Raw genomic sequence first — 12,259 nt, forward strand, 5'->3', positions numbered from 1 at the left:
TGGAAAGGTTAACAGCAGATACTCGTGATTAACTACTGTAAACAAGTTAGCAGGTGTCTCTCCTATCAAAGTACTTTACATACTCTGGCAACCCATCAAAACAGAGGTCCAAGCTCCAGTGAGCCCCTATCTGCCCTGTAGACTCCTGCCAGCTCACCTGCTTTCCCAAAGTCAGAGAGGAAAAATAATCCTGTTAAATCTTAGAGTGATTTACCTGGGCAAGCCAGCAGAGAAGTGAGTAGGAGGTGTTTTCTTGAAGTTGAAGGAGGTAAGAAAAAAAATCCCATTGTAGCAACCAGATTGTCAGTCCCAAAGAAAGAGTGACTCAGGACAGGTCCTTGGTAAGCAGGCACTGAGCTAGGATAGGCCCACCCTCTGGAGAATCAGAATAGTATTATGTGACCCAATTGGGAAGGAATGCATCTGCTCAGGAAACCAGGTGAGGCAAGGCAGTCATTAAGGCAATCTGGGCAGAGCTATGATTAGAGATGGACCAACCTGTCAGGATGAAAACCAAATCCACACAGCCAGCTCCCCGACACGTGGCCGAGACTTTCCCATGCTCCCCGTGCTACTCCAACTAGTATATCTGGGTAGTGACATGGCCCTAAGGCTTTGTGGGAAAAACACCTGACAGTATCAATAATAATAATTTTAAAGCGTTGTTGTTGAGTGAGCTGCAGTCTTACATGAGCTGATCCATCCTCACTCTCTTGCTCATCAATTATGATAGAATGTTCCAACATGAAAGAGGTTTTATACTATAGTATAACCAAGAGAGACATATTTATTGGAGAAAACTTAGAAATTCCATATAAACATTCAGAAGAAAATCATAATCATTTATAATCCCATCACCCATATGTAACAAACTTTAACATTTTATTGTGTAACTCTTTAAACTTCTATGCATGTATACTTTTATTTCCTATGAAAATAAAAAATCATGAGGTATAGAACTCTTTTGTTACCTGATTTCTTCACTCACTCAAATGTGACATACATCTTTCCATGTCAATAAAAAACACTCCTATACAGTGTACCATCACTCTTTATGTACTCCATTATATGGTATCTGTAGTAGTTATTTAATCAGTTTCCTATTGTTACACATTTCCATCGTTTCCAAATATGGACTATATAAATCAGTACTAAATATTCTTGTTCACGGATTTTGCCAAACATGTTTGATTATCCCTTTAGGGTCCTCCTTTAAAATAAATGGTTAAGCTAAGGAGTTTTCATGTATTTATGGCTTTTGATATATATTGCTAAATGGTCTTGCTCTACTGATAAGTCATACCATTTATATCTCCATCACCATTGTATAAATGTTCCATTCTCCTCTCGTTTTCACATGCAATTTGTTTTATCTTACTATCTAACAAGTTGAACAGTGACATAAGGGACAGTGATTGCCGGGGTCCACCCCCAGCGGTCCAGGGGTTCCCAAAGGTGTGGACGGAGTCAGCAAAGAATGTTTTACACGAAGACAGTGTTCAGAACTCTCTAGCTCTCTTTAGTCTCCGTGGATCTTCCTGTGCCTGGCTGAGGCCACAGAGAAAGATCCTGAGGCAAGCTGAGCCTTTATTTTATAGTCAGAGGTAAACAAGGTAGCGGTTATCAAAGTTACACTGTTCTTGTGAGTTTCACTTGTTTACAGTGTTCTTGTTCTTGCTGTACTTCCCTCAGCCCATTAGCTTCCCAGATAAGATCTAGGGAGCGCTATAAGATCAAGCCTAATTATGCTTAAGAGGACTGTGCCCTCTAAGCTGGGACTTGTTTGTGACTTTGCCAACAGGTCAGTCCGAGGTTTAACCCTATAGCGGCTCCCCACAAGTGATTTTATTTTTTATTTCTTAAATTTTTAGTGAAGCTGGATATTACTTCACACAAAGTGTGACAAACTGGGTAACTTAAAACAACAGAAATGTATTGTCTCAGTTCTGGAGGCCAGAAGTTCAAAGTCAAGGTTTCAGGGGGGCCTGGGCTGTGCGTGCCCCTAAGGTTCTAGGGAATGCATTAGCTACTCTGGCCATCTAGCTCCTCTTGTATTTTCATCACCAAATCACTCAGGGTTTTTACACCTTGGCTCGACTTCTTTCTATTCCTCTTTCCCAAACTTTTCCACTGTGCCCACCAGAACTTGTTCTGTGTATAATAAATCCCCCTATACTGTCAACCTCTCTGCTAAATGTTTCCTTCATTTCCTTGCCTTAACTGATATCTAGATTTCTCCCCTTGGGTCTCCTCTTCTAAAATATTTTTAAATTCTATGACACCCCCCCCCATTTCATTTCAAAGTACTTTTTCCTTGTTTCTTCTGCCTTCCTTTTTATTTATGTATTCATCAGTGAGCTTCATTTTTATTTGTCTAGGATCCCATTGTCTTATCTTTTTTTTTCCATTTTCTAGAAACCACATTTTCTTAACTTTATCTAAAGAATCATGCAGATGTTATCTGAAACCTTCTTTTGTTTCCTGCCATAAATCATTTTTAAAGGCATTTTTTCCACCCCTTATTCTGTGTTATAGTCTCTTTCTTGCAGGGCACTGAATTTTTTATATATCTCCTGGGTTGGGGGAGGGAGGGTCCATCCATTTACTCACTTCTAAACTGTAAGGATTTTATCCAAGTCTGGTATTTTTCCTAGAAACTGGGTGCATGGGTTCTTTTTAGATCCCCTCACTCTCCCCTCACTGATAAGTCATACCATTTATATCTCATGATATTAGTAGGCATGATCTCTCGTACCTCAGATTGAAGGATGCAATGCCCTTTCAGTGATGCAGGTATCCAAAGGAACCAAGGCCATGGGGAATCATGAAAAAGGAATTCTTTCTTTGCAACTGTTTGCGACATTCTTAATGAGGTTGTTGTACTATGTGACACCTGGTAGCTCTCAGCCCTACTTAACATCTATAACAAATCTTGCAAATTCCACTGTGGCTGCTGCTACAGCCAGACTATAGACAGACAGCTCCCTGGCAACCCACCAGGTCTTCCCTTCCCCTCCACCTCTCACATGTAGCCCAATTTTACCAGGCCAATACCTTGTGTATCTATAAAGAACTTTGCTGACACTCTAAATGACTCACTCCTCAAAAACCACCAAAGGCTTGCTGTCTTATTACAGCCTCCTGAGTCTCAATGCCCGATTGCCACCACTGCCTTGAACCCCACTGATCCACAGGGACCACAGGACCCCTGTCAAGAGTCAGGAAAGCCTGGTGGTTAAGTGTGTGGCCTTCAGAGCCAGTTAACCTCGATGTAAATCCTGGCTTTGCTACTTGGAAACACATGACCTTGCACAAGGTTCTTAACTTCCTATTTCCTTGTCTGTAAAGTGGGAATAAAAATAGTACTTACCCCATAGGATTAGAATAAGGATTAAATGAACAGATACTTGCAAAGTACTTAGAACAGTGATGGCGAACCTATGACACGCGTGTCAGAGGTGACACGCGAACTCATTTTTTTGGTTGATTTTTTTTTGTTAAATGGCATTTAAATATATAAAATAAATATCAAAAATATAAGTCTTTGTTTTACTATGGTTGCAAATATCAAAAAATTTCTATATGTGACACGGCACCAGAGTTAAGTTAGGGTTTTTCAAAATGCTGACACGCCGAGCTCAAAAGGTTCGCCATCACTGACCTAAAATAATGTCTGGCATGTAGTAGGTGTTTGTGAATAAATAAATCAAACTTTCCCCACCACCAGACCTATTTCCTCTATGCCCCAGGTTGATCATGGGGCCCATAGTCTTCGTCATTTATTTTTCTCTTCTTTTTTTTTTGGTTTATTTTTTTTTTTTACTTGAACTGTTACAATACAGGAAAGGGCTGGAGGAAAGAGTAGCCAAACCTCACAACAGGTGGGAATGTTCTACTACTCCAGAGAAGACAGGAATGGCTGAAGAATTACGTACCACACTATCCTATGTTCAAGTTCAAGTTGTTTGCTGCATGGTGATACAGTATAACTTCTCTTGTGGCTTCAGACTTTTGGTCAACAACTGCCACCCACACATGCTCCACTGTGTCCATGGTACTGAGGGGGTGTATAGGAATCAGGGCAGATTCTAGTGATGACAGGGTTCAGCACACACAGGAGATGAGATGTGGCAGAAGGCGAGAACTCCACAGACCAGGGAATCCCAACCAGGATTAAGTGAAAGAAATGGAAGCCCCTTACAATTCTCAGATAAACTAGGGGGATGCTCAGTCTCCCAGCAGATGTGGATGAGGGTTCAAGACAATCTTATTTAAATCTTAAAGGACAAGTAGCCGCAGTATGGAGGACTATGCCAACATTCAGCGGCCAACAGTAGCATTACACGTGTCTATGTACCAATGCCAAAGTGGTAAAAAAATTACACCTTGAGCCCAAATACATAGTCCTTCATCAGAAAATGAAAGATACCTTCATATTTCCTCCTCAGTCTCTGCCTAGTTACTCTGACCATCTTAGTTCAGGCAACAGAATCTGGCGATTGCCAGTGCAATATACTTAGCATACTCCGAATTCTTCACACACTAACTTGAGCCATCCTTTTCTTACCACAAGACTACCACTTCCTCATGCAGTTAGGCAAACCTACTATGTGCAGGACATTCCTGGGCTCTAAAGGAATTTAGAGCAAAAGTAAGATGTGATTTCTGCTCCCTGGTTCACAGTCAGGTGGACACATAAAGCTTGGTGGGAGGAAGAGCTGGAAAAAAGTATTCCCACACGTTACAGAAATTCAGAGAAGTAGGACAGTCATCATGAGTGGGGCTGTTCCAGGAATGCTTCTCTCTGGAGGGGTGGGTCTGAGCCTGGGCCTTGGAGGACAGGTAGGACTGAGTAGGAGGAAGGATGCTCCATGTTAACTTGTGCCATTGCCTCCTTGGCACAGTCATCTGTTAGCCTCACTTCCAGGAGCAAGAGTTCAGGAGTCTCATTTGAGATCACCAAATGTTTAGCAGAACAAGAAAGTTCTTACCATTGTAGATCTTCAAAGTGCAGATAAAACTCCTTGTCCTCTAAAAAGTTTGAATATGGCCCTGGCCAGTGCTGCTAAGTGGTTAGAGTGCAGACCCCCACACACCAGAGGGTGTGGGTTTGATTTCTGATTGAGGGCATGTACCTGGGTTGCAGGTTCATTCCCGGCCCAGACACAGAGTGCATGCAGGTGACAACCAATCAGTGTGTCTCTCTCACATCAATGTTTCTCTCTCTCTCTTTTCCTCTCTCTCTCTCTCTCTATTTCTCCCCTTCCCCTCTCCCCGCTCCTACCCTTTCACTCTCTAAAAATCAATGGAAAAAATATCCTTAGGTGAGGATTAACAAAAAAAAAAAAAAAGTTTTAATAGGGCCAACTAGGTTCTATTTTGCCATGCTCTTTTCTTCCAAGCAACCTTCCCAGGCTTCTTCTTGACACCACACAAGCTGAGAAAAGGAGACTGTTGTCACCGTCCCAGAAAATCCAACCACTCAGTTCTCCAAAGGAAAAACTGACTGGGGGAAAAGCCCAGCCCTGCAGCTCCTTCTATCAGAACAGTTCTGAGACTGAACATACAAATGGACAATAGCCAGACTATACGTAAAAACAGAACTCTGACCCACAACCTGCAGCAACTTGTCCAGAAAACCAACCCACTCATCTACAATAAACCCAGGAAACCAGCTTGCTATACGTCAGGCTTACAGGAGGCCAAATTGCTGTCTCTAATGACAATCCAGGAAGCTAAACAATAACTTCTGTAACAATTAGCCCCAAATGGCCAGGATTTGATCAATAACTGACAGCTTCCCTCATTTTTATTCCTACTTCAAACTTAGAACCAATCAGAGAAAGCCAAATATGCACCCTTAATCAATCACATAGGGTGCCCCATTTTTATTTATTACTATTTTAATCCTTACCCAAGGATATTTTTTTTATTGATTTTAGAGAGGAAAAGAGAGAGGGAGGGAGAGAGAGAGAGAGAGAGAGAAATAGTAATTGGTTGCCTCCTGTATGAGCCCCAACTGGCAACCTTTTTGGTGTATGGGACAATGCTCCAACCAACTGAGCCACCCAGCCAGGGCAGGATGCCCACTTTCAGTTAGCCTATAGCTTCCCGATGCCAACAGCCTCCAATCAGGACAGACCTGAAGCCTTCCCTTTTTTACACTATAAATCTTCCTCACTCCTCCCCCTGTCTTTGAGTCTCTGCCCAAATGCCAGTGATGGTGGCTGACTCCTTACTATATCAAGTTCAGAATAAATAGCCTTTACTTTCTCATTCACTTGGTCTTCATTTATTTCCAACTGGATGACCACTCCATATGATATCCACACCCCAAGTTATAGGGAACCCAAACTGCCATCAGGATATGGCAGCTCCAGTGGAGTAGTAATGGGGGCCAAAGAGGTATGGAAAATCCGTGCTGAAATACACTCAAGGCTCCTGTACACACATGTCCGTACTCCAGGCAACTCTTTGGATACCTACTGGCTAATTCCTTCCCTTTCTCTTACCCACCACACATCTCCCATACACAGCCCACCCTTTTGTGAGCGTCCTTTTGTGTAATACCTTGTCTCCTTCACGTCTGCCTGTCGAACACGTGTTAGCTTTATTATTCCTACGTACAAATATTGGAGAAACTTAGCCTTGGCCACACCCTGTGCCTCACTCCTGTTAGGGGTGCACAGTTCTACTCTGGGTAGCTTGAGGTCCTCTCAGGCTAGCACAGTGAGCCAAGGGCATTTGCTCTCCATTTCTTGCCCCTTTAGTAAGAATGTGCTCACCAGGCCCCTGCTAAGTAACTCTCCATGCTTCCGTCCGGGAGGAGAGAAAGTCACGCGAATTATCTTTCCCATTATTGCCAGCATTGCTTCCAGCCAGGAGAGGAAATGCGTCCCACGCCCTGTGCTGTTCAGATGGAGCCACCCTGCAAGTCTGCTGGGAGGGGTCCTGCCTCCTTGACCAGGAGCCACAGGCTGCAGCTGGAGGCCTCACCTCAGCACTGATCTCCTATATGACAACTCCCCCTTCGCTCCCCCTACTGCTCACGATATTAGGTTGATTTCATGACACAAGTCAGCATGCAAATCTTGTTTTTTAAAGTCGAAGGCAACCTTTTCATTTCCCTAGGATTAAGTGGCTCACAGTGATGAGAGTCAGATGAGGAAAGAGCTGCTTGTCCTTGCCCTGTCAGATCTGAGATGTCTAGACTTCGTGTGAAGTGCCACGGACATTCTACTATCACCAAGAGAAACCACGTTGAGCCAACTAGCATCGCTCTTCCTGTTGACCTGTGACAAACTCGGGTATATTTATAATACTTGCACTGCATGGTGTTTACAATATATAAAGTATTCGGTGTTTGTAGTAGAAGTCAGTCTTTGTGACCCCCTGGGTCCCCTCTTAAAACTTCTCTCTAATCCCTGGTTTTCTCAGGAGCCCAGCATCCTCATTCTAATTGCCCACTATTTGCACCACTTATACTGTCATCCCTGCCACACCTCTACTCAGCCTCTAGAAAACCTCAGGATGGATCTCTCCTCCACTCTTATCCTTCAAAATTTGGTGGTCAGGTGTATTCTAGTTACTAAGAGACTCTCAGTTGCTTTGGTAAAGAGTGTCATAGGGGGAAAAGTTAATGCGAACCATAGAGATGGTCTGATCAAATCCTGCTAATTTTACAGATAAATAAACTGAGTCCTAGAGAAAGAAAGGCCTAAAGTGAGCACAGACCCAGAATTCCCCAAATGTATGAGAAACAGCCCTCTGGGTTAAGAACATGTATGAGAGGCCTCTCTTCCTCTAAGCTGAACTGAACACCACCCCACAAAAAGTCTTCCTTATGGGGGCTGCTCAGCACTGCTCCCAAAGCCTGTTTCACAGCAGGCTTCACAAATTATTATTATTATTATTATTATTATTATCATTATTATTATTATTACTATTGCTATCACTGTTGTTTTCACTATAACAACCAAAATAATAAGAGTGGGAGAGAGGGAAAGACAGGATTCCCAACAACAATAATAACTATTTATCTCAAACCTCAGAGACACTAACTCATGGCCCGTCACCACACCCCTGAGAGTTAATAGCAATTATATAAGGGAGAAGGAGGAAGAGGAAGGGGACGAGGCTCTGTCAATGGTTGTCATAGGTAGGCTGAAAACAAGAAGAGTTTGATGCTCAGCCCAAGATGACTCTGTAGACCTGTGTTAACAGAACCTAGATCTGTGACCTATATAATACTTCAGCCCAGGGCTTTCTAAACTTGTTACCATTATCAACAGCAAGAAATGTGATTGTACATATGTCCGTATAGAGAGAATGGGGGAAAGGTTTTTACAAAACATCCTCAACCCTTACCAGGTGCCATCCATTCTGATATTTTCTCTTTCATTCTATTCTATTCTGTTTTGTTCTTTAAAGTGCTGGTTGCAATCCCCGGAATGTATTTCACTGCACACTAATGACAATGGCCCACATTTGGAAAACCATCTTCAGAGGGAATTTGAATGAATGAGCAGTCCTAAAGGAGAAGGGCCGCATAAGATTCTCTAAAAAGGCAGGAAGAAATTTGGTTACAGATAAAAGTAGAAGAAAATTTGTGACATTAAGATATAATAGCAGAAGTACACCTGCAATAGCATCTCACTATAAAGAATTTTTGCTCAAAATGTTTAACCCACATCTAAGCATGCAGGCACAATCGGACAAATCCTGATTGTGAAACATTTTACAAGACATGAAACCTGGAAGTCTTCAAAAATTTTATTGTCATAAAATACAAGAAAAGGTAAGGGATTGTTCTAGGTTAAGAGAGACCAAAGAGATATGACAACTAAATATAATATGTGATCTTTAATTGCATCTGACTGGAGAAAAAAAACAACAACCACAGAGTACCTTGGAAAGACAATAAGGGAGATTGAAGGTGATCTCATATTAAATGATACTACTGGGTCATGTTAAGGATCTTGGTGTGATGATGCTATTGTGTTATGTAAGACAAGACCCTTGTTCTTGGAGGTACATATTGAAGTATTTAGGGGGGAAGAGTCATAACATTTGAAATTTACTTCAAGTGGATCAGAAAAGAGAATATGTATGTAGAAAGAGAAAGAAAATGTAAAGGAATATTAACAATTAGTAAATCTAGGAGAAAACTATATTGGTAGATGTTCATAATAAGTTTGAAATTTTTCAAAATACAATGTTAGGGGAAGTGAAAAATATAGATTTTAATAAAAGAATTCATTCTATTTAAAATGTAATATTGCAATGAACATTAAAATGGTGTTTTGTAAATATTTCTTAAAAGATATAATAACAGTGAATCCACCCACTTACACACACACACACACACACACACACACACACACCCTCACCACCCGTGGCAAATGGGACAATTCAATTCAATACGTGTTTACCAGGTACACCTGACCAGCAGACCACCAGGTGCTGTGAGAAATGCTTCCATTGACAAAAGCCATTTCTATAATGTTAGGCTAGTGATACCAGTAACAGTAGGGTAGAATGTGTGGGTTTTGGAGTTTACCAGATCTCATTTGAGTACCATTCCCACTGTGTTTTAGCTGTGTCACCTTTAGACAATTTACTTGACCTCTAAAACTGCTTCCTGGACTAGATAGAATTTAACCTGAGCCCAGTGATCCTGGAAAACAGTGAAGATTAAGAAGTCCCCCCACCCTTTGTGTTCCAGAAGGCCTACTGCAAGGAACCACCCTTCCCCTAAGACTTTTATAAGATTCATACATGCCTTCCTTATTCACTTATGACAAGGCCGGACACAGAGCTTCCAAATTCGCATTCTTCCCCTTATAAATGATCGACTGAACTGCTTGTCCCTATTGATCAATCAATTGAACAAGATGTTATTAACCAAACTTTCTTGTGAAGCTTTTTTCCTTTCTCCAGGTCCCTGAACTTTGGCCCACCTTTAGCCTAAGCCAGCATACAGTTCCCCCAAAGTGTCCCTCCCAGAAAATAGGCTGGCCTCAAGGTAAAACAATCTGATCTATACCTGATTCACCATCCTTTCATCCCTCTTCCCCACACCTGATTTTTATTAGCTTTGTTTACTGCTCTATAAAAAAAAAATTATTCTTGTCCTAGTTGGTTTGGCTCAGTGGATAGAGCATTGGCCCATGCACTGAAGGATCCCAGGTTCAATTCCAGTCAAGGGAACTTACCTTGGTTGCAGGCTCAGTCCTGGTCGCCCTGGTCTGGCAAGTGCATGAGATAAGTAATAGATGTGTCTCTCTCACATCGATGTTTCTCTCTGCGTTTCTCCCCCTACCTTCCACTCTCTCTAAAAATCAATGGAAAAAATATCCTCGGGTGAGGATTAACTAAAAAAAAAATCTTCTTGCCTAACTCTACAGAGGTTTGCAGATTTTTTTGGTTGCAGTAATCCCTTCCACCTTTAAAGTAGTCCTCCTTCCCCTATTGAAATAATAATTTTTAATTAAAGTTTCTTCTTACTAAGTCTGGATTTGATTTTTATTGTTTACTGCTCTATATAAACATAAAATAAAGCAAATATTTTATGATTATAAATATCCGACCATTATGTAAATACTAGAAGCCCGGTGCATGGATTCATGCACCAGTGGGGTCCCTCAGTCTGGCCTGCAGGGATCAGGCCAAAACCTGCAATCCGACATCTCCTGAGGGGTCCCAGAGTGTGAGAGGGAGCTCTGCAAAGTTGCTGTTGCTTGACAGCTCCTGCCTTGAGCATCTTCCCCCTGGTGGTCAGTGCAGGTCATAGCTACCAGTCAGTCGGCCGGTCACTTAGGCTTTTATATAGAGAGATCTCTTGAATCTAATCATATCTTGCCAGCCTACTGTTAAACCCTAGATAAGATCACCAATGAGCTTCCTAAAATTATATTAAACTCTGATTCCACCTAATTCCCAGTTGGTTTCCAAAGCCAACTGCTATTGGAATCATTTTTCATTAATACTACAAAACCATAGCCTTGGCCATTGTGGCTCCGTTGGTTGAGTGTGACCCCATGCACCAAAAGTCATCCATTTGATTCCAGGTCAGGGCACATGGGCTGCAGGATCAATCCCCTGTAGGGGGCATGCAGGAGGCCGATGATCAATGTTTCTCTCTCTCCCTCTCCCTCTCCCTCTAAAAAATCAATAAAAACATATATTTGAAAAAAGAACCATTCATTTCACATACACAAACTAGCAAGGCTGCATTATTCATGGAATTTTAAATTCATTTTAGTGTGGTTAACTGGGCTCCTACAATTAGGACTTGGAGACATTCAGTGTGACATTAGGAATAAGGGGGGGAAGTGGAGAGTTTCAGATTGTGCTATAAAGAAGAAAGAAAAACCTCTCCGTGGAATATGGAGACATAAGTATAAACATTAAATAAGTCGTGACAGAGGTTTCTACTTCTAAAGTCTGGATTCAGTTTATTCAGGTTGGAGGTCTAGCTCCACCAATTCATGCTTCTAAATGTACAACCTTTGGCAGGTAGCTTCCGTTCCCTGGGCCTCCGTTTCTTTCTGAGTGGGAGAAAAGGGATAACAAAGCACTCACCTCATAGGATTGTTGTGGGAATTAAATGAGATAATGCATGTAAAGCACTTAAAACAGTGCCTGGCACATTGCCATAACTGCTGGCATGACCCTGATTCCAGTGGCTGCTGGAGACAGCTCTAGTTTGGTTTGAAATGGAAACGATGCCTCAAACACTGTGTCACCTTTAGATAATTTTTTTTATTTTTTATTTTTTTAATATCTAGATAAAAAATAGCGAGCCATTTACAGATCTCTTTCTCTAATCAGAACCTCAGGTGTATATATAAAGGTACTGTACAATATATAAACATTTACAACCAGTACATCCATATTTGCTTAGCATTCCAAGGCCACATTGCTAAGTCAGAATATAATCAATACAGTGACAGGTTACTTAGGAAAAAGCCACATCAGACTGACTTGAAAAATGGGGGGAAGAAGCAAAATACAAGCCCATATCTTCATTTATTTTTCCATAATACAAATTTATTGTGACACAAATGTACAGTGTTTGAACAGAAAAAGAAAGCCCCACTGTCGCATAGAAAGGACTTGAAGCAGCACGTGGGAAGCAGAGCGGCTCCAGGATGTCAGGTGTGTGGTTAGCGGCTCGGCTCCATGTATGTGGAGATGTCCATTTCTTCAGGAAGCTCCGCCACATTGACTTCAAACCGACCCTGAACCTCATTGAGGA

The sequence above is a fragment of the Myotis brandtii genome, unplaced genomic scaffold (assembly GCF_000412655.1).
Source record: "Myotis brandtii unplaced genomic scaffold, ASM41265v1 scaffold251, whole genome shotgun sequence".
Lineage (NCBI taxonomy): Eukaryota > Metazoa > Chordata > Mammalia > Chiroptera > Vespertilionidae > Myotis > Myotis brandtii.